At 44.5% G+C, this 21,958-nt stretch overlaps 1 protein-coding gene and 3 non-coding genes across 5 annotated transcripts in view; 3 read left to right on the forward strand and 1 right to left on the reverse strand.

Moving 5' to 3' along the window:
- LOC126456986 (neither inactivation nor afterpotential protein C) overlaps positions 1-21,958 on the reverse strand; it is a 390,163-nt gene that overhangs the window by 362,789 nt on the left and 5,416 nt on the right. The window lies entirely within an intron of this gene.
- On the forward strand, positions 9,940-10,014 carry Trnas-uga (transfer RNA serine (anticodon UGA)). Its single transcript has one exon. It is a non-coding gene; the product is annotated as a tRNA-Ser (tRNA).
- On the forward strand, positions 10,542-10,616 carry Trnas-uga (transfer RNA serine (anticodon UGA)). Its single transcript has one exon. It is a non-coding gene; the product is annotated as a tRNA-Ser (tRNA).
- On the forward strand, positions 10,843-10,917 carry Trnas-uga (transfer RNA serine (anticodon UGA)). The gene has a single exon. It is a non-coding gene; the product is annotated as a tRNA-Ser (tRNA).

Raw genomic sequence — 21,958 nt, forward strand, 5'->3', positions numbered from 1 at the left:
CTTTTAATTAAAACGGGAGAATATACGCCTTTTTGTACTGTGGCACGGTTATTTATCCGCTCGTTCTTCCAGTTTCCTTTAAAGCAGGGCATGTTACTCACATGAAAAGAACTCTATGCGTCAGTAAAATTTTTATGGTTTACGTATCTGAAATTTAAATAACGTAAACCTAATTTTACACTTCAGATCACATTTTACATGCACAAAAATTTGACATGTGCTTCAATACTACAATATGGTGTTCCATCCATTCAGCTCTGGAAAGTTCCATATCCGTTGTTGACAAAAAAATATGATGCACACCCAACTAGGATAAGAGTCGGCTGACGACGCTACAATGAACACAATGCGGCTCAAATCGCAGAACAAATAGACAGCCTAGCCATCGACGTTGTTAAGATTCTGGTACACACAGTAATGTATGATACTACCCATAGGTCCACGTGCTCGTCACAATGAAAGTGACATACAGACATAGGCACCTGTAGATAAATGTACGATGGAAACCAATAACGATAGACCGGATGCACATAAAGGCAAGATTTGCAAATCCTTCTTAGTGTACAAGCCTAATGGAGTTCAAAAAATGGGTTCAAATGGCTCTGAGCACTATGGGACTTATCATCTGAGGTCATCAGTCCCCTAGAACTTAGAACTACTTAAACCTAACTAACCTAAGGACATTACACACATCCATGCTCGAGACAGGATTCGAACCTGCGACCGTAGCAGTCGCGCGTTTCCGGACAGAAGTGCCAGAACCGCTCGGCCACCGCGGCCGGCAATGGAGTTCAATGCTCGTTCACATCATATCTGCTGTAGGCTCGTTCATTCGAGGCTGCTGTCGCTGGAACTCTCGAAATCGAATTCTATACCTTGCTGGGCGTTTAAGGGCCTCTATATATGGCGTTTGGGGCAGTTTGCTTATAGATGGAATGTGACTGGAAGTCAATGTTTTTACAATGCTTGCGACCTCTTACTGGACTGACAAAAGCACGCCTTTACCTAAGTTGTATTTCATAATTAGTTCATTACACAGCTATATCAATGTTTCCACTCAATTTCCGGTTTGAGTCGTTTCACTTAATGTGAACTAACCGAAAGTCTGACACTTACGGAAGTATGCCGGGTGTTTAGAAATCAGCATCGAATTTTTAAGGCTTTGCTACATTTATTACATTCAACTTACGATTATAAATGATAGATCAAACGAAAGAGCAGCTTAAACAGTTTTGCTTTGCATAGTGTTGTTTGTGTACCTATGCGCATGAGCGTGTGCGTTTCGTGTGCCTTCCTTTAGAAAGTGCTAGTAGCAAAGATGGTGGCTAGAGAACAGAAAGATTTTCATTTTCACAGTTTTCAAGGATTGAATCTGTTGTTACAGTGCAACGTACATTCTGTATTAAGTTCCGTTGTAATCCTCAAATCAAATGGCTCTGAGCGCTATGGGACTCAACTGCTGTGGTCATAAGTCCCCTAGAACTTAGAACTACCTAAACCCAACTAACCTAAGGACAGCACACAACACCCAGCCATCACGAGGCAGAGAAAATCCCTGACCCCGCCGGGAATCGAACCCGGGAACCCGGGCGTGGGAAGCGAGAACGCTACCGCACGACCACGAGATGCGGGCTGTAATCCTCGAAGTGATAACAACATCCATAAATGGTATCATCAGTTTGAAGACGCCGGCTGTCTACGCAAAGAAAAGAGTGCTAGATGACTAAGAGTGACTGCAGAATATGTTGAACGAGAGAGAGACTCTCTCACGCGCAGCCCCTAGAATTCACTGCGGATGTCTAGCACTTCCAGAGAAGTCTCTCTCTCTCTCTCTCTCTCTCTCTCTCTCTCTCTCTCTTTCTCTCTCTCTCTGTGTGTGTGTGTGCGTGTGTGTTTGTGGATACTTTTAAGGAGACACTTGGAACGTCCTTACGTTTTTAGTTGTTACAAGCTCTAAAGTCTATACACTACGCGTTATGTGCCAATTTTGCAAATGAAATGTTGCTGCATGAGGATGAAGATATTCTGGATTGTCTTGTATTCTGCGATGAATCGACATTTCACTTAAGTGGAAAAGTGAACAGACATAATAGGAGTGTCTGGAGGTCAGCGTACCTCAACGAGACGGTACAGTTGCAACGAGACTCTCCTAAATTGATTTTTTTCTGTGCCATTTTAGGTGAAGTAACAGTAACTGGCGTTTCTTGTCCTGCTGATCTGGAAGGAGCTGAATCACAGAACTTCATTTGGATGAAGAATCGTGCGCTGCCTCACTGGCATAATTCAATGCACGGTAGGTTAAACGACGTTGTGCCCGACCCCTGGACTGACGGCATGGCCTCCATATTCACCCGATCCGCGTCGTGCGAATTTTACATTTGAAGGGTTATAAAGGATAATATGTATGTGCCTGATCTACTCGTCTTAAGAAACGAGACTGAAGCAGTTTTTGCAACAATTCCTCCAGACACACTGATAAAGATTTTGGAAGAACTCGCTCATGGACTCGATGTGTACCATTTGACGAGTGGTTCTCACATTGAACACTTGTTAACTGCTCTTTCATTTGATGCATTATTTGTAATGGTAAAATGAATATAATAAATGCTATAAAGCCTTAAAACCCCGACATTTATTTTGAAACACCCGTATATGTTTTCCCTTTGGGTTTGAGTGTTTTAATTTACGAGCTTTTCCAGCCATATCGGCTACACATATACAATGATTGCTTAATGTTTTAGATAACCTTCCTTATTTCAAGGAAAGGCTAATAAACAGTATAAGTGGTTCAAATGGCTCTGAGCACTATGAGCCGGCCTGTGTGGCCGTGCGGTTAAAGGCGCTTCAGTCTGGAACCGCGTGACCGCTACGGTCGCAGGTTCGAATCCTGCCTCGGGCATGGATGTATGTGATGTCCTTAGGTTAGGTTTAATTAGTTCTAAGTTCTAGGCGACTGATGACCTCAGAAGTTAAGTCGCATAGTGCTCAGAGCCATTTGAACCATTTTTTTGAGCGCTATGGGACTCAACTTCTGAGGTCATTAGTCCCCTAGAACTTAGAACTAGTTAAACCTAACTAACCTAAGGACATCACACACAACCATGCCCGAGGCAGGATTCGAACCTGCGACCGTAGCGGTCTCGCGGCTCCAGACTGCAGCGCCTAGAACCGCACGGCCACTTCGGCCGGCAATAAACAGTATATTTCAAGGAATGAAGCATTTTCGGAATTTATGTTTTTGTTTACTTAAACACGAATTTTCCGTAATTCTTAACTGGATGTGGCATTTTGGTTGGTTTGAAAGATTGACAACTGGTGTTACATTATAGATCTGTGTTTCAAATAATAGTTACCCGCGGCTGCGTTAGTGTATCCGTATTTTTGACATGCTAAGTAATGGTGAGTAAGAAAACTAATGATTTGTACACATGTGGATGCATAGTGATGTACATATGGATCATATTCAAACACAGCCTCACTAAAAGCTTCCCACTTCCTACTGTGTACAGCATGTAAATGACGCCATCGCTGTGAGTCTTCAAGCGTCTCAGAAGATACGAGAGACGCGTGAAGTTCAGCGTCTAAAATGCGGCAAAGTAGTGACTGTCCTAATGTCTCTCTCGCTCCTGGCCGCATGAAGTTCTGCATCTAAGTTTCAGCTGATTTGAGATTGCTTCGAGGTTTCTTGGGTTCGAGCGACTTTTGCAGCACAGTGCTTCCTAGAAGTACGTGCTAAATCAGACTTACTTTTGCGCGGGATACTGTAAAATAAATATTATTAAAAATATGTTTCTTAAGGATTTCCTGGCGTATTAGCTTTAAATACGGTTCTAGAACTTTCTGTTGGATTTTATTATCATATCTTCACAATATTTCGCTGTAAAAACTGTCCACATTCGCCAGGTTCGCTTGTTTTTAAACTTTCAGAAACAACGCACAGGAGCAGAAACTGGATTCGCACTATCACGGACTAATCTGTAACAATCAAGAGTCGCCGACCTCCTCTCAAGCGTTCTTTGCATCCGTCTCGTGAATATTATATTAAAAAATAACAATACTAACAAAATTATACAACTTTATAAAGTAGCCTATGTTTTTCCTGAGGATTCAGACTATCTTCATACCATATTTTATCGAAATCGGTTCAGGAATTTAGTCGTGGAAACGTAACAGACAGTTACTTTCGCATTTACAACATTAGAATGTATAAGTGAAAAATTACTTTTTGTTGAAATATATTAAATTTCTCTCTCTTTCTCCACGCTAGTTTGCACCCATTGCCGGTAATTCCATTACGATAAATGCTGACGTGACGAGAAGCAAAAACATGTAAGATACATATTTTAAAAATTGTTTGATGATTTCAACAATTCCCTTTTAAACATATGCTGTTTGCTGCCGGACTTCATTTTTTTGGAGAAATGTTTGTCATCATACGTTAATTTTCTTTGAATTTCTTTAATTAATATAGTTTCATAATACGAATCATCGTTGCAGATTTGTATATCGCATTGAATTTAATGTGAGGATCACTTTTCATCCCGTCAAATGATCTCTTCCGTTCACACGCTGCTAAGCTTCTTGACAGTCTGATCCAGACACAAATTTCAGTATTACCACACGCCTGTTCATAAATATGAACGAAAAACTGGACTAAAAGCTATGAGTTTGCGCTCAGTAAAATAATGATGTGAAACCAGCAATAACAATGATGAGAAATGATACCAGAATTCCGTAATCAATAATGATTTAACAATGACAAAACGCTGGAATCTTTCCGTTCAGAACTGAATGCGCAGGACTGCGTTGACTGTTTTCGGTCGTTTGATTTCACATACTTGTTTCACTCGAAATAAATAAATGAATGAATAATGATCTAACAGATACATAAAACTACAATCGAATGAGTCGATTGTAATCGACTGTTTTCATTCCGTTGTTTGCATCACTACCTACACTTATTCCTAGCTGCAAATTGAATGGCGTTTGGGTTAATGAAATAATCCGCAAAGCTGTTTATATACGGAACCGCTAAATTTGTTTGCAGTATAAACAAGTTTACAAAAAATAATAATTAATTTTTTTAGTTCACTAAACTGGCTTAGCAATAAAAAAGGACACACAAACGACCAGATTTGAAAATCAGAAAGTAACGGGAAGTAACTTACTTTTTTAATAATTGTTCTGAATTTTTAAAAATTTGTTTCATATTTATGTATATTGTACCTAATGTTTTACTGAACCCATCTTGTGATTTGACGTGCAACACTGCGGCCCCTACGGTGGTCCCTAGGTGGTGGGGTGGAGGGTGGGGGGAGGCAAGACTTGGGGTATGGAGTATTTGTAATGTTTTGGAAGACAAATGGTGACTTGTAAGTAGTCGTAAAAAAGTTGCAGTTCTGATCTGTTAAAACCTGCATAATACCGGCCTTTAAATCATTTTCTTGGAAGAAAAACAGCTGACTATATTTTTTTCTTTCCCTGCGAGTTATGTGGCTGGGCTAGGAGGGGGAGTGGAGGGGGGGGGGGAGCCGTAGTTCGATTGCCCCGGGGCGTGGGCGCCCTTGAAGTGCAGTATTCCAGCGTCGAAACATCATTCTCAATGCAATATATTCCACTTGTTATCCTGGAAATTTTTTGCAATGGCTTTAGTCTTGTTGCTTGTATAGGTAAGCGTTTATCCGACGTGACGCGCTTGTACTGTCGTGTACGTGATGTTTCAGTCTCATTATTACAGTACAAATCACACTGACGAGCTAAACCATAACGACTACTGCCCACCGCGAGATATTGTGCCGCTTGGCGGCACTGGGGCACGTGACGCTTACCGCGTATTACATACGTATAACGGAAGCAGAGACGAATGGATAATCATTCTAAGCGATATGAGTCACAAATAGGGAAATGCTGTGTCCTAAGCAACTCTGACGAAGGCCGATTCAAATGGCCAGGCGCGTGGGAAGGGGCATCTCGGAAACGGTGGAGCTGGTCGGCTGTTCACGTGCTGCAGTCGCGAACGTCTTTGAATGCTGGTTAACGACGGTGAATCACGAGTGGGTGAGAAGGTGTTCGACGTCTCTGCCTTTTCACACAACGCGGAGATTTGGAGGGATGTCCGCTCTGTAAAGCAGGATAGGCGGTGATCTGAGGCTTTTTGCGCATGATGCTGTAGTATGTCGAGAGGTTGTAACAATGGAAAATTGTAATGAAATGCAGGAGGGTCTGCAACGAATTGACGCATGGTGCAGGGAATGGCAATTGACTCTCAATGCAGCCAAGTGTAATGTGCTGCAAATACATAGGAAGAAGGAGCCTTTATCATTTAGCTACAATGTAGCATGTCAGCAACTGGAAGTAGTTATATCCATAAATTGTCTGGGAGTAGGCATTAGGAGTGATTTAAAATGGAATGACAACATAAAATTAATCGTCGGTAAGGCGTATGCCAGACTGAGATTCACTGGAAGAATCCTAAGGAAATGCAGTCCGAAAACAAAGGAAATAGGGTACAGTACACTTGTTCGCCCACTGCTTGAATACTGCTCACCAGTGTGGGAACCGTACCAGATACGGTTGATAGAAGAGATAAAGAAGATCCAACGGAGAGCAGCAGGCTTCATTACAGGATCATTTAGTAATCGCGAAAGCGTTACGGAGATGATAGATAAACTCTAGTGGAAGACTGCAAGAGAGACGCTCAGTAGCTAGGTACGGGCTTTTGTTGAAGTTTCGAGAACATACCTTCACCGAGGAGTCAAGCAGTATATCGCCCCCTCCTACGTATATCTCGCGAAGAGACCATGAGGATAAAATCAGAGAGATTAGAGCCCACACAGAGGCATACGAACAATCTTTCTTTCCACGAACAATACGAGACTGAAATAGAAGGGAGAACCGATAGAGGTACTCAAGGTACCCTCCGCCACACAACGTCATGTGGCTTGCGGAGTGTGGATGTAGATGTAGATGTGCCTGACCTGACTACAGAGTACGATGATGGTGCAGACAAAAGTCTTTTGTTGATCATGGGGTTCCGCACCAGACAACCCCCGCACGTTCCCCTATTGATCCAACTAAGTCATCAATTACGATTGCAGCTGGCACTGAATTATCGAGATTCGACCGTCGATCAATTGAAAAGTGCCGCCTGGTTCGATAAGTCACGTTTATTCTTACACCAAGTCGATGGTTGTGTCTGGATATGACGTCATCCAGGTGAATGGCTGCTCGAAACATGCACAGTGCCACGGATGATGGTAGTGGGCAAGTGTTATGCCATGAGGGACGTTCACTTAGATCATCCATTCGATCTATGGCAGTAATTGAAGGCACCACGGATGGCTGTGCGCTTCGTGAACATTATTGTCGATACCCTGCATCCCTTCATTCTTGATGTCTTCCCCGACTGCAATAGTACATACCTCCGAAAACCTTCCAAGGACGTATTGAATCTATGTCACATAGAATCGCTGCTACATTGCATTCCAAAGGTGGAGCGATGCGCTGTTGAGCAGGTGCTCACAGTGTTTGATTCCTCAATGCATTGCCCAATGTTGTTTGAAAATTTAACAGGAAATCTATTTCCTTACATTAGTTCTAATTCGTTTTTAGTTGGGCAGGGAAATTTTCGCCTTATACGAATGGAGCATGTACGTAATCGTCAGCGCAGTAATATAGCTAAATAGTGTGAAGCCCTGTTCGGATACCAGTTTAATTATGCAATGGAAATGTCTGCTGTGGACTCGCGACTGAAATGTTTTCTAATAATTATTCAGTTTCTTTCCATTTTTGGAAAATACTATGCGCTCCTACTGTTTCAGGCTCAATGTGATTTTCACTGCTTTTCATAAAGATTAACACGTATTATTTTAGTTACGAACGGTAATCATAAAGTCGTAACTATCACCTCAGAAGTTAGGTAAATAATTTTTTTATCACTTGTGAAGCCATCGAACAACTGTCTGATGAATCGGTACTGAAAATATGACACCACCACTGTCCAGATGTCTGATATTTTTAGCGCAACATGGTTACGGACTACATTACTCGATGTATGTGTCGAGTTGACTAGGGCCTGCCGTTGAGTAGACCGTTCGCCGGGTGCAAGTCTTTCGATTTGATGCCACTTCGGCGAGTTGCGCGTCGATGGGGATGAAATGATGATGATTAGGACACCACTAGACCCAGTCCCTGAGTCGAGAAAATCTCCGACCCAGCCGGGAATCGAACCCGGGCACTTAGGATTGACATTCTGTCGCGCTGACCACTCAGCTACCGGTGGCGGACTCATTATGCGTTTATAAAATACTATAAAACAAGGAAATCAATTGATAAATCGCAATACCACACCTACTGTCAACCATATAAAATATTTATATTGTCCTCTAATATAACATACCTTAGAGCCTCTATGCCATTAGCACAGCCAAAAGGAAACAACAGCAGCACCATTCACTGTCAAAGATGAAACTCTTCTGAGAATATCTCATGTCGGTGTGTTATACTCTCAAGGCACAGTTGTAAGCTAAAGGCCGCCGCTTTCACCTATCAAAGATAGTAGTTTCATGCAACGCGTTTGTCACAGCCCCCAACGATATTACTATCATAAAATTTATGAACATTATCTGTCAGGTTGTAGTACATTCAGTACATCGAACTGCAACTACGTTGCAACCTTGTACACCCGTGTAGCATGGCCAACAGAAAACATAATACCTAACGGCACTAATACACTAATTCGAAAAAGTTGGTGGCTGCTTTCCAAGGAGACCACTACTGAAGTGGCCCCACATATGCCTCGTGGACACTTGCGTCTACTCATTTAACACGCTGACTCATCTCTTTCTTAAGGACAAAAAATGTTTACTTCTTCTAAATCTGATAACAATTACCCCTGGTTCTCAAAGAGTAGTACTACTACACTACTGGACAGTAAAATTGCTACACCAAGACGAAATGCAGATGATAAACGGATATTCATTGGACAAATATATTATACTAGAACTGACATGTGATTACATTTTCACGCAATTTGGGTGCATAGACCCTGAGAAATCAGTACCCAGATCAACCACCTCTGGCCGTAATAACGGCCTTCATTCGCCTGGGCATTGAGTCAAACAGAGCTTGGATGGCGTGTATAGGTACAGCTTCCCATGCAGCTTCAACACCATACCACAGTTCATCAAGAGTAGTGACTGGCGTATTGTGACGAGCCAGTTGCTCGGCCACAATTGACTAGAAGTTTTCAATTGGTGCTGGCCAGGGCAGCAGTCGAGCATTTTCTGTATCTAGAAAGACCCGTACAGGACCTGCAACATGCGGTCGTGCATCATCCTGCTGAAATGTAGGGTTTCCCAGGGATCGAATGAAGGCTGGAGCCACGGGTCGTAACACATCTGAAATGTAACGTCCACTGTTCAAAGTGCAGTCAAGGCGAACAAGAGGTGACCGAGACGTGTAACCAATGCCACCCATACCATCACGCCTGGTGATACGCCAATATGGCGATGACGAATACACGCTTCCAATATGCATTCAGCGCGATGTCGCCAAACACGGATGCGACCGTCACGATTCTGTAAACAGAACTTGGATTCAGAATGAGATTTTCACTCTGCAGCGGAGTGTGCGCTGATATGAAACTTCCTGGCAGATTAAAACTGTGTGCCCGACCGAGACTCGAACTCGGGACCTTTGCCTTTCACGGGCACACAGTTTTAATCTGCCAGGAAGTTTCATATCAGCGCACACTCCGCTGCAGAGTGAAAATCTCATTCTGGAAACATCCCCCAGGCTGTGGCTAAGCCATGTCTCCGCTATATCCTTTCTTTCAGGAGTGCTAGTTCTGCAAGGTTCGCAGGAGAGCTTCTGTAAAGTTTGGAAGGTAGGAGACGAGATACTGGCAGAAGTAAAGCTGTGAGTACCGGGCGTGAGTCGTGCTTCGGTAGCTCAGTTGGTAGAGCACTTGCCCGTGAAAGGCAAAGGTCCCGAGTTCGAGTCTCGGTCGGGCACACAGTTTTAATCTGCCAGGAAGTTTCATATCAGCGCACACTCCGCTGCAGAGTGAAAATCTCATTCTGGAAACATCCCCCAGGCTGTGGCTAAGCCATGTCTCCGCTATATCCTTTCTTTCAGGAGTGCTAGTTCTGCAAGGTTCGCAGGAGAGCTTCTGTAAAGTTTGGAAGGTAGGAGACGAGATACTGGCAGAAGTAAAGCTGTGAGTACCGGGCGTGAGTCGTGCTTCGGTAGCTCAGTTGGTAGAGCACTTGCCCGTGAAAGGCAAAGTTCCCGAGTTCGAGTCTCGGTCGGGCACACAGTTTTAATCTGCCAGGAAGTTTCATATCAGCGCACACTCCGCTGCAGAGTGAAAATCTCATTCTGGAAACATCCCCCAGGCTGTGGCTAAGCCATGTCTCCGCTATATCCTTTCTTTCAGGAGTGCTAGTTCTGCAAGGTTCGCAGGAGAGCTTCTGTAAAGTTTGGAAGGTAGGAGACGAGATACTGGCAGAAGTAAAGCTGTGAGTACCGGGCGTGAGTCGTGCTTCGGTAGCTCAGTTGGTAGAGCACTTGCCCGTGAAAGGCAAAGGTCCCGAGTTCGAGTCTCGGTCGGGCACACAGTTTTAATCTGCCAGGAAGTTTCATATCAGCGCACACTCCGCTGCAGAGTGAAAATCTCATTCTGGGAACATCCCCCAGGCTGTGGCTAAGCCATGTCTCCGCTATATCCTTTCTTTCAGGAGTGCTAGTTCTGCAAGGTTCGCAGGAGAGCTTCTGTAAAGTTTGGAAGGTAGGAGACGAGATACTGGCAGAAGTAAAGCTGTGAGTACCGGGCGTGAGTCGTGCTTCGGTAGCTCAGTTGGTAGAGCACTTGCCCGTGAAAGGCAAAGGTCCCGAGTTCGAGTCTCGGTCGGGCACACAGTTTTAATCTGCCAGGAAGTTTCAGAACTTGGATTCATCGGAAAAACACGTTTTCCCATTCGTGCACCCAGGTTCGTCGTTGCGTTGAGTAACCATCCCAGGCGCTCCTGTCTGTGATGCAGCGTCAAGGGTAACCGCGGCTATGGTCTCCGAGCTGATAGCCCATGCTGCTGCAAACGTCGTCGAACTGTTCGTTCAGATGGTTATTGTCTTGCAAACGTCCCCATCTGTTGACTCAGGGATCGAGACGTGGCTGCACGATCCGTTACAGTCATGCGGATAAGATGGCAGTCATCTCGACTGCTGGTGATACGAGGCCGCTGGGATCCAGAACGGCTTTCCGTATTACCCTCCTGAACCCACCGGTTCCGTATTCTGCTAACAGTCATTGGATATCGAGCAACGCGAGCAGCAGTGTCACGATACGATAAACTGCAATAGCGATATGCTACAATCCGACCTTTATCAAAGTCGGAAACGTGATGGTACGCATTTCTCCTCCTTACACGAGGCATAACAAAAACGTTTCACCAGGCAACGCCGGTCACCTGCTGTTTGTGTATGAGAAATCTGTTGGAAACTTTCCTCATGTCAGCACGTTGTAGGTGTCACCACAGGCACCAACCTTGTGTGAATGCTCTGAAACTCTAATCATTTGCATATGACAGCATCTTCTTCTTGTCGGTTAAATTTCGCGCCTGTAGCACGTCATCTTCGTGGTGTAGCAATTTTAATGGCCAGTAGTGTATGTTGTTCATGATGTTACCCAACTTTAAAGTTTAAAGAGAATAGGAACAAAAAGACAATGGCCCATCAGCGGTGGCGAAGCACCTCAAGAGTGAACAACATTCTTGTAGCAAAGTACTGTCTTTGGTAGGTGAAAGCGGCGGCCTTCAGCTTACACGTGTGCCTTGATAGTATAACACGCCAACACGATATGTCCCAGGAAGGGTTTTAAGCTTCACAATGCATGTTAGCTGCTAGTTTATTACTTTTGACTGTCCCTAATAACATAGAAGCGCAGGTCGGAGTGTCCGTGCGGTTCTAGGCGCTTCAGTTTGGAACCGCGTGACCGCTACGGTCGCAGGTTCGAATCCTGCCTCGGGCATGGATGTGTGTGATGTCCTTAGGTTAGTTAGGTGTAAGTAGTTCTAAGTTCTAGGGGACTGATGACCTCAGATGTTAAGTCCCATAGTGCTCAGAGCCATTTGAACCATTTAACATAGAAGCTTCAGTGTGTCGTAATATAGTACGATAAAAATATTTTTTTTAGCTGTCAGTAGGTGGAGTATTGCGATTTGTCAATTATTTTCCTTGTTTTATAGCATTCGAAAATGGGATAACGTAGTGCCGAAACATATTGTGCTAAAAATATCACACATTTGACAAGTAGTGGCGTACCGTTCTCAGACTGATGTTTCCAGCTGTATGCCTGCAGTCGTACTACACACTGGAATCCTCTCACCACATTACCATATCACCTATCTAGGGGAAGGAAACCAAAACAAAATGTCGCAGTCCACTGATAAAGTGGAGTATCGTCTGCTGATACTATTTATGTATTTGAAGGCGAACAACGATGCAACAATCAAGTGTGAGCTGGTGGACGTTTAAGACAACAAGCCATCGTAATACCACACAATGGTTAGCTGGTCACACAAGTTTCACTGACGAAAAAGCAAATGGCTGGCAGTATCTCTCTGAAGCGAGAACTGCAAGACAAGAGAATGCTCCGCTGCTCCAATAGCCGTGTACCACATTCGAGACCATAGCAGAAAAGTGAAAACCATTCACAGACTAGTGTTCAAAATCTTGCACATACAAATGCCATTGAACGCTTGGTTCCGCGATTCCTCACACCTATACATCTACAGCTGCACCATACCTGCAGGCCACCTAACCGTGTGAGACGGAGGTACTTGTGGTGCCACTAACCTACACCCTAACCCCTTTCTTGTTCCACCCGCTAATGGCGCGTGGAAAGAACGATTGTCGGTAAGCCTCTGTATTACCTCTAATTTCTCGAATTTTCTCGTCATGGTCGTACTGCAAGATGTATAATGGAAAAGTAATACGTTGTTAGACTCTTCTGACAAAGCCCTCTCTCGAAATTTTAATAGTAAATCTCTCTATGATTCACAACGCCACTCTCGTAAGTCTGCCACTGGAGTTTGTTGACTATCTCTGCAACGCCCGCCCGGTTAGCCGTGCGGTCTAACGCACGACTTTCCTGGGGGAAGGAGCACCTGGCCCCCGGCACGAATCCGCCCGATGGACTTGTGTCGAGGTCCTATGAACCGGCCAGTCTGTGGATGGTTTTTAGGCGGTTTTCCATCTGCCTCGACGAATGTGGGCTGGTTCCCATTATTCCACCTCAGCTACACTGTCGGCGGTTGCTGCGCAAAGTTCTCCAAGTACGCGTACACCACCGTTACTCTACCACGCAAGCATACGGGTTACACTCGTCTGGTGCGAGACGTTTCCTGGAGGGGTCCACCGGCGGCCGAACCCTGAAAGAGTGGTTCGGTGTGGAGTGGCGGAGGGGTGAAGTGTACTGCTGTAGTCGTCGTGGGGTTGTAGACCACTGCTGCTGCGGCGGGGCCGGAGCATCTCCGACGTTTCTAGGCCCCCGGTCAACATAGAATACAATACAATACAATCTCTGCAACGCTCTCGCGCCTAGTAAATGATCTCGTGACGAAACACACCGGTCTTCGTTCGATCTGGTTTATTTCGCCTATCAGTCCTGCCTGGAAAGGATCCCAGATTGTTGAACGGTACTCAAGAATCGTCGAACAAGCGCCTTGTTTGCTGCTTCCTTCGTGACTGAGCTATATTTCCCTAAGATTCTTCCTATGAATCTCAGTCTGGCATCTGCTTTTCATACTGTTTGTCTTATGTGGTCAGACCATTTAATGTCGTTCTGGATAGTTACGCCTGGATATTTTACAGTCGATACTGTTTCCAGCGATTTGTCATCGATGCCGAAGTTGTCCAGTACTGGGTTTCTTTTCCAATGTACGCGCAATATGTTATATTTATTTACGTTCAGAATAAATTGCCAAAACCTGCACCATTCATCAATCCTGTACAGATCTGGAAACCGATACCGCCTTCTGGCGTTGCCTTGTAGACTATCACCATCATCTGCGAACAGCGTTATAGAGCTTCTGATGCTTTCTGCTAGATCCATTTATATACACTAGAAACAGTAATAGTCCTACCTGCAGGGAAGTGGTGAATGCAGTCGCATGTCTGGTCCGATACTCGGTTAGCCTGTATTTTTTCACTAAACTGAAGTGCAGGACGATGTCAAATGCCTTCCTGAAGTCAAGGAAGATGGCGCCAACCTGAGCGTCGTTTCCTACAGCGCTGTGGATGTCATGGAGGAGCAGGGAGAGAGTTGAGTTTCGCAAGATCTCTGTTTGCGGAAACCATGTTGATTTTTATAGAGGAGATTTTCGTTCTCCAAAAACGTCGATATTCTTGAGCATAAAACACTTTCTATAATTCTACAACAGATTGACGTCAACGATATAGGCGTATGCTTACGCGCATCTTACAAAAATCTCACCGAACCGAAGCAACAGCAGATATATTGCAGGTGTGTCAGGCCAATCCAGATGGCTTCTTTGGTCGCCTAATCACCAAGAACAAGCGCTGGTTGCACCACTATGAGTCCGAGGGAAAGCAACAAAGCTAGCAGTGGAAACTTGTGGATTCACTACTGTGAAAAAGGAGAAGGCCCAACCACCATCGGACAGTGTGATGTTGAGTTTTTTTCGCACTACAGTCGTTTAGAGCTAACAGATCACGGTCGTAACAAGTAAACCGTCACAGGAAGATACTACCTGAAATCTTCTGATGAGGTTTTGGTAGGCTCTCAAGACGCTGATTTGCAGAAAGCTGTCCGAAGGGAATCTTTTGCCGCTCTACGACGACGCCCCAGCTCATTGTCCACAAGACAGTCAAACATGCTGCTTCTTTGGGCTATTAAATGTCACCTAACCCTCTGTATTTTCCTGACATGCCACGCAGCGACTTCTTCCTCTTTCTTCGGATGAATAACGCATTACGTGACAGACATTCCCAGAAAGAGAACGAGGAGATTCTCATCTTTGATGTTCACACTGTCTGTGATTATAGAGTGTCTGTAACTTCACAACACCACAGCTGTAATCGTAAGTGACAGTGTCTGTTCCTTCAGATATGCATCCTTGTCTGAAGGACTTTGTAATGTGAACATAGAGACGCTGTATAAACACAGACATTGTAAGTATCAGTAATGTATCCATGCTTCGACGGCCTAAAATGCCCGTAAAATATAAGTTCTGTCCCTGGGCGGCGATCACGAAACGTGCGAGCGTGAGCACTATTGACTACGCGACATAAACAAGTTTGAGTCGGTCCTGGAAAACTGCTCAGATAGCCGAAGTAGTTAGGACGACGGCTTGCGATAAGCGGAAATCCGTGTTTGAGTCCCAGACTGGCACAAATTTTCATCTGTCACTAACAACTGACTTCAATCCCGATTCGCAAAATGCGAACCAGTTTCCTAAGAGGTCATTTCCGATACAGAACTTTCCCTGAATACTCAAAAACAGAATTCTTTGAGCAAAATCCCCGGCAACTCATTTGTCGTTGGAGAAAATCTGTCGCATTGAAGGGTAAGTATGTGAAGAGGAGCGAACACCATCACCATGTTTCGCGGTGAGAAGTCCACCATTTTTCGAGGAACTTACTGATACATGACGACGACCCTTGATAAATTTGAGAGGAGGGAGAGTTTGCTATTCTTAGCAGCTGATGTTCTTGTCCCCATATGCATGGGCCAGTCAAATGCAAACGAGGAAAAAAGAAAGGAAATTGTTTATTATGTCAACAGGAATCGTCTTAACTGTTAATACGTTTACCTCCTGTGGGGCAGGACGGCCAGTGCCTTCATGGAAAAATGTTTGCAGTAGCCTATGAAACCATGATTGTATACAGGCGTGCACCTCTCGGTCCGAAGCAAATCAACGGTCACAAATGTCTTTCTTCAGGGATCCTAAATTATGGAAATCGCATGGTGAGAGAACGGGACTGTGAGCCACCGCCGGCCGAAGTGGCCGTGCGGTTAAAGGCGCTGCAGTCTGGAACCGCAAGACCGCTACGGTCGCAGGTTCGAATCCTGCCTCGGGCATGGATGTTTGTGATGTCCTTAGGTTAGTTAGGTTTAACTAGTTCTAAGTTCTAGGGGACTAATGACCTCAGCAGTTGAGTCCCATAGTGCTCAGAGCCATTTGAACCATTTTGTGAGCCACCCGCATATTGGCGGAAGATATTATGTGTACTATGAAGCGAAAGAAGAACCAATATTTGCATTATGGAAGAACTTTCCATCACAAGAAGTGTATCTTCCCGTGTCTGCGGAAGATACTCCCAGTTCCTTGGGCACATTTTGAGAAGAGAAGAGGTTAATTTAGGAAAGACCATCTTGAAAAGCAAAATCGAATGCAGTATACCACTAGAAAGATCAGTAAGTAGATGGATGGATCAAATGAAGAAAATTATCACCATACCTCCTCACACTATACACTGAAGAGCCAAAGAAACTGATATAGGCATGCGTATTCAAAAATAGAGAAATGTAATCATGCAGAATACGGCGGTGCTGTCGGCAACGCCTATGTAAAACAACAAGCCTCTGGCACGGTTGTTAGATCGGTTACTGCTGCTAAATGGCGGGTTATCAATATTTAAGTGAGTTTGGACGTGGTGTTATAGTCGGCGCCCGAGCGATGGCACACAGCATCTCTAAGGTAGCGATGAAGTGGGGATTTTCCCTTATAACCATTTTACGAGTGTAACCGTGACTATCAAGAATCCGGTAAAACATAAAATCTCCGACATCACTGTGGCCGTAGAAACTGGGCCAACGACGACTGAAGAGAATCGTTCAACGTGACAGAAGTGCAACATCTCCGTAAATTGCTGCAGATTTCAGTGCTGAGCGATCAACAAATGTCAGCGTGCGAACCATTCAACTAAACATCGTCGATGTTCGCTTTCGGAGCAGAAGGCCCACTCGTTTACGCTTGATAACTGCACGACGCAAAGCTTTACACCTCGCCTTGGCTCGTCAACGCCGACATCGGACTCTTGATGACAGTAAACATGTTGCCTGGTAGGACGAGTCTCGTTTCGAATTGTATTGACGGATGGACGTACACGGTTATGGAGGCAACCTCATGAATCCATGGACCTTGCATGTCAGCAAGGGACTATTCAAGCTGGAGGAGGCTCTATAATGGCGTGGGGCGTGTGCAGTTGAAATTATATGGGAACCCTGGTACTTCTAGATACGACTCTGACAGGTGACACGTACGCAAGCATCCTGTCTGATCACATGCATCCGTTCATGTCTAATGTACATTCCGACGGACTAGGGCAATTACAGAAGGATTTCTGCAGAGTAGCTTCAGGAATACTCTTCTGAGTTTAAACTCTTCCGCTGACCACCATACTCCCCAGACATGAACATTACTGAGCATATCTGGGATGCCTTGCTAGGTGCTGTTCAGAAGACATCTCCACCCCCTCGCTACTCTTTCTGATTTATGGACAATCCTGGGTGATTCATGATGTCAGTTCCCTCCAGCACTACTTCAGACGAGTCCATGCCACGTCGTGTTGCGGCACTTGTGCGTGATCGCGGGGGTCCTACAAGATCTTAGGCAGGTGTACCAGTTTTTTTGGCTCTTCAGTGTATAAAGAAGAGCTGTAGGTCACTGTGGATGGAGAAATCTAGTCTAAGATTCAGTTAGTAGAGAAATGAATGAAGGAATGAAGTCACGACACTGAGCAATGAGTTAACCGTCTGAAGATGATGAGTGAACTAATTACTTTAAATAGTAGGAGCCTGATAGGCCACGTGCCACTCAGGCACACGGTAAAAATCCAAATGCAATTTATGAATTCAGTAATCAACAACCAGAATAAATCAGAGCATAAGGTGGAGGTCTCAAAATGGTGAAGGGCAAAGGAGAATCCATTGTTTTTCTTATAAAGGCAGTGAAGAAGAATTCCAACACATTTTTAAGTGAATGGATAACATACTGAGCACTGAAATTTGAGTTAATAATAAACAAAGGCAAGACAAAATCAATGAATAGCAGCGGGAGTAGGATATCGACTAGTAACTGACTACCATTGCAGAGGAAGTAACCAGTTGGTGTTGTCTAGGAAGATAGGTTACGTATAACGGCTGCAGCAAAGCATCAGCAATAGCAACTTTATATTGGCGACGGAAGCGTTCTATAGATAACGAAAGCTGATGTTTTCGACCACTCATATTCATTTTAGGTATTTCTGAAACAAACGGGTGGAATACAGCGCAGTAAATAGTAACACTAGAGAAACACTGAACATGGTATTGAGGACCCATGGAAAGTGATGAGATTAGAAAGATTCCGGCATTCTCGTACACTGCTTATTATATTCCTGTACAGTGTGTCACACAATTTAGACGGTAGAGAATCCTAAATTAAGTGCTTCGCGGTAAGGAACAGATGGTAGGAAAGGAATGAACAATGATTGCGACACACGTGTTTTGCGAACTGTCTGCTTCGGCGTTGCGGTCGCTACTTGGAAAAGGAGCCCACAATCGTCTGTAGTGTATCTTCAGTAGCATTTACCATACTCTGCATTTAATGATGTGGCCGAGGGAGTCTATCGGGTAGAGCGCAAGAATCCGGCCAATAGGTATCTTGGTTAGATGTCCGGTAGGAACAGGCACTTTTCCTCGGAAAAAAAAGCCAGAGCGACGAGCCCACCACTCTCCCCCTCCTAGTGAAGAAAGGCTGCACTCTGCCTGCAATGAGGACAACAGCCTGGTCACCGCTTCTTCGCCACAGGCTTTACCTTACTATTGAATACATGATAGGATTCGTAGATGGAGAATTATTTATTACAGAAGTTTGCAGACAAGCATTTAACATATGGCGCAGATACATACAGCTACCGAAAAACCGAAAGCATGTACGTAGAAACGTTTCGAAACAAGGATCAGAAGAACAGAATAAGAAAATATCACCATATACAGAAACCTGCAAGAAATTACATCATTCAACCCACAAGGAGCTGGCCGATGATCTCAACAATGGACACTCCGCGTACTAGAATCTAAAGAGATTGTGTTGTGCTGTATCGTATCAAGTGGAAGAAGATACGTGACCAAACAGTCGTCAAATTACCTGCGAAATGCGTACTTCGTAGAATATAGTGCGGACAGTGAGAGAGCAATTATTACGCCCCTATCAGAATAACCGCATGCAAATAGTACCAATCATTTTAGTACACAGATTCTGCTCTGAGAGTAGATTATGTTCTGCTGTTTGCATTAACATTGATGGCCATCACACTGAAAAGCTTTTTGTGAAATCAAGTTACTGCTTGAATTGAAAGTGTTGAGGTCAGAAAAAAGCTATGTATTTGCGGCGTAGTGTTTGGATGTTCTCCCTTTTAAAAATTTTGACTTGCGCGTTTGGTACACACTATATTAAGCAACCATTTGCTGGAGATGAGCTAAACTTTTTTTTTGTACATTTATGTCGATATTAAAATGTTTCCCGTCAATATATACACTAACAATTATCCTTTTAGGTATAGTTCTAAGAGTCTGACTGCCTGCCTCATCACATTCTGATATGTCACGCCGAACGTAACATACGACACTAATTACTACTTCCCATCAAGGTGAAAGAAATTGCTGACATTGTTCTTTTTGGGAAGTTTCGTGCCCAGTCGATTTATGGTGAAAGTATTGGAGTAATCACACTGTGTCACACATTCTACTTTCATAATCGCTTATGGAAATGTGTCACAGGTACTGCAGCGCATCTGTATAATTCACTTTCGAAATACATTCCTAAAAACTAGAGGAGTGTTTTCGATAGTTATTGTGCATCTTTATTGGAGAGTGACCAAAATTTCTGTTGCTCCAATCTCCTTTTGAAATACAGCTATCAATAGTTGCTCTTCTTTTCGCTGTGGATGTTCTATGTTGCTTCTCGTTTCATACTGACATGGAACGTACATATTCGTAGGGCGTAAAAGGATTTAGTGAGCTTTTCTGTCATACACAAAGTCCAATTTCCAGTAAACTGTCAACGGATCAGTGGACAAAACGGCCTCCGACACAATGTTCCAGATATTTATTTTGCTCGTTTTATTTAAAGTCAGACTGCGTTGTGTATTCTAAAGAGATTTCATTAGGTTGTGCGAGAATAGCTGTAATTGGGATAGTGTCAGATGGTAGTTCGCACCTAAAGGAGAGCCGGTCGCGGGGGTCTAGCGGTTCTAGGCGCTCAGTCCGGAACCGCACGATTGCTACGGTCGCAGGTTCGAATCCTGCCTCGGGCATGGTGTGTGATGTCCTTAGGTTAGTTAGGTTTAAGTAGTTCTAAGTTCTAGGGGACTGATGACCACAGATGTTAAGGCCCATAGTGCTCAGAGCCATTTTTTGAACCTAAAGGAGAGCATAGAGGTCACATGGGCGCCGTACATGGTCCTGCAGCACGGGACGGCTGGGAGGTTACAGGCTGAGGGCGTATTGTACTGTTTTATTAACTAATAACAACGACACTGTTCTAATGAAACAGTTTCGATTCCAAGTTTGTGAGTGATTGGGAGGCTTGCCTATCATTCAAGGAAGGCGTTACCAATTCTTAGGTAGCAAAATCGCTTATTTCATACACTATCACATTAATGTGACCGCCTGCCTAAAGTCTGAGTAAGGACCTCTTGCAGCACGGGCCGCTGCGAGACGTGGAGGGAGAGAGTCCATAAGGTTCTGGAGGGTACCAAGAGGTACGTGGAGCCATGATGACTCCAATGCCGTGGACGGCTGCTCTAGGTTTTTCGACTGAGGATCCATGGCGCGAACACCTCGAAGAAGCAGTCCCACAGATAATCGATTTTTTGAATCCGGGGAGTCTGGTGATCAGGGAGTACGGAAAGCTCATACTGGTGTTCTTAGAAACGCACCCGTGCACTACGTCACTTTGCAATGTCCTGCTTGTAGATGCCATCATGCAGAGAAGAGCCAACTCCATGTAGGGGTGGACACGGCAGCAATGATAGATACATACTTGCGTTGATAAATTGCTCCGTCCAGAATTACTAGATCACCCAGGGAATGCCACGAAAACACTCCCCTGACCATAACGCTCCTGGTCGCAGGCTGTTTGATTTCAGATGGTTCACTCCGTGTACGCCAAAGGCCATCTGTTCAATGGACCGTAAAACGTAATTCATCTAAAACAAAATGCCACCAGTCACCATTGAAGTGACGTCCAGCTGCTGCACTAGCGTGCTAACTTCAGCCTTCGTCGCCGATGAACAGAAGTCAGCGTCGGTGCATGAACCAGGCGCTTGCTGTGGAGGCCTGTATGCAACAACGTTCATTGGGCGATCTTTGAGGAAAGAATGTTGATAGGCCCTTGGTTCATCTGGCGATCAGCTGCTCAACAATTGCACGTCTTTTCACCTGTACACGTCTCCACGGTCATCGTTCACCCGAGTTGTCAATGACTCGTGGTGCATCACAGTTGTCACGGCATCGATTTTGGATACCGCCATTTTGCCATGCACAGTATACTTCAACCATGGCGGCCGCGAACAGTTTGCAAACTTAGCTATTTCGGAAATGCTTCCTCCCTTGGCCCGAAAGCCAATGATCATGCCTTTTTGGACGTATGATAAATCTCTCCGTTTCCGCATTACGACAACGATAGCACTCTTTTCCGCATACCCCAGATCCGCTTTATACAGGGTGAAAAGTATTTAAACTGACAGACTCTGGGATGTTGTAGGGGACATGAAAACAAATATTTTTCCTTAATGTCATTTTTTCCTATGAGGAGTATTTATACCGGCAGAGGAAGATTCCTCTCGCGGCAATTTAATTAAACCAACAAACACTCTGCCTCTGTCAATCCACGTTTCTGGGAACCGTAGGTCCAGGAATCGACGCTCACGATGACTGAAATGTGCCGGC

This window comes from Schistocerca serialis, chromosome 2, assembly GCF_023864345.2.
Source record: "Schistocerca serialis cubense isolate TAMUIC-IGC-003099 chromosome 2, iqSchSeri2.2, whole genome shotgun sequence".
NCBI classification, from domain to species: Eukaryota; Metazoa; Arthropoda; class Insecta; order Orthoptera; family Acrididae; genus Schistocerca; species Schistocerca serialis.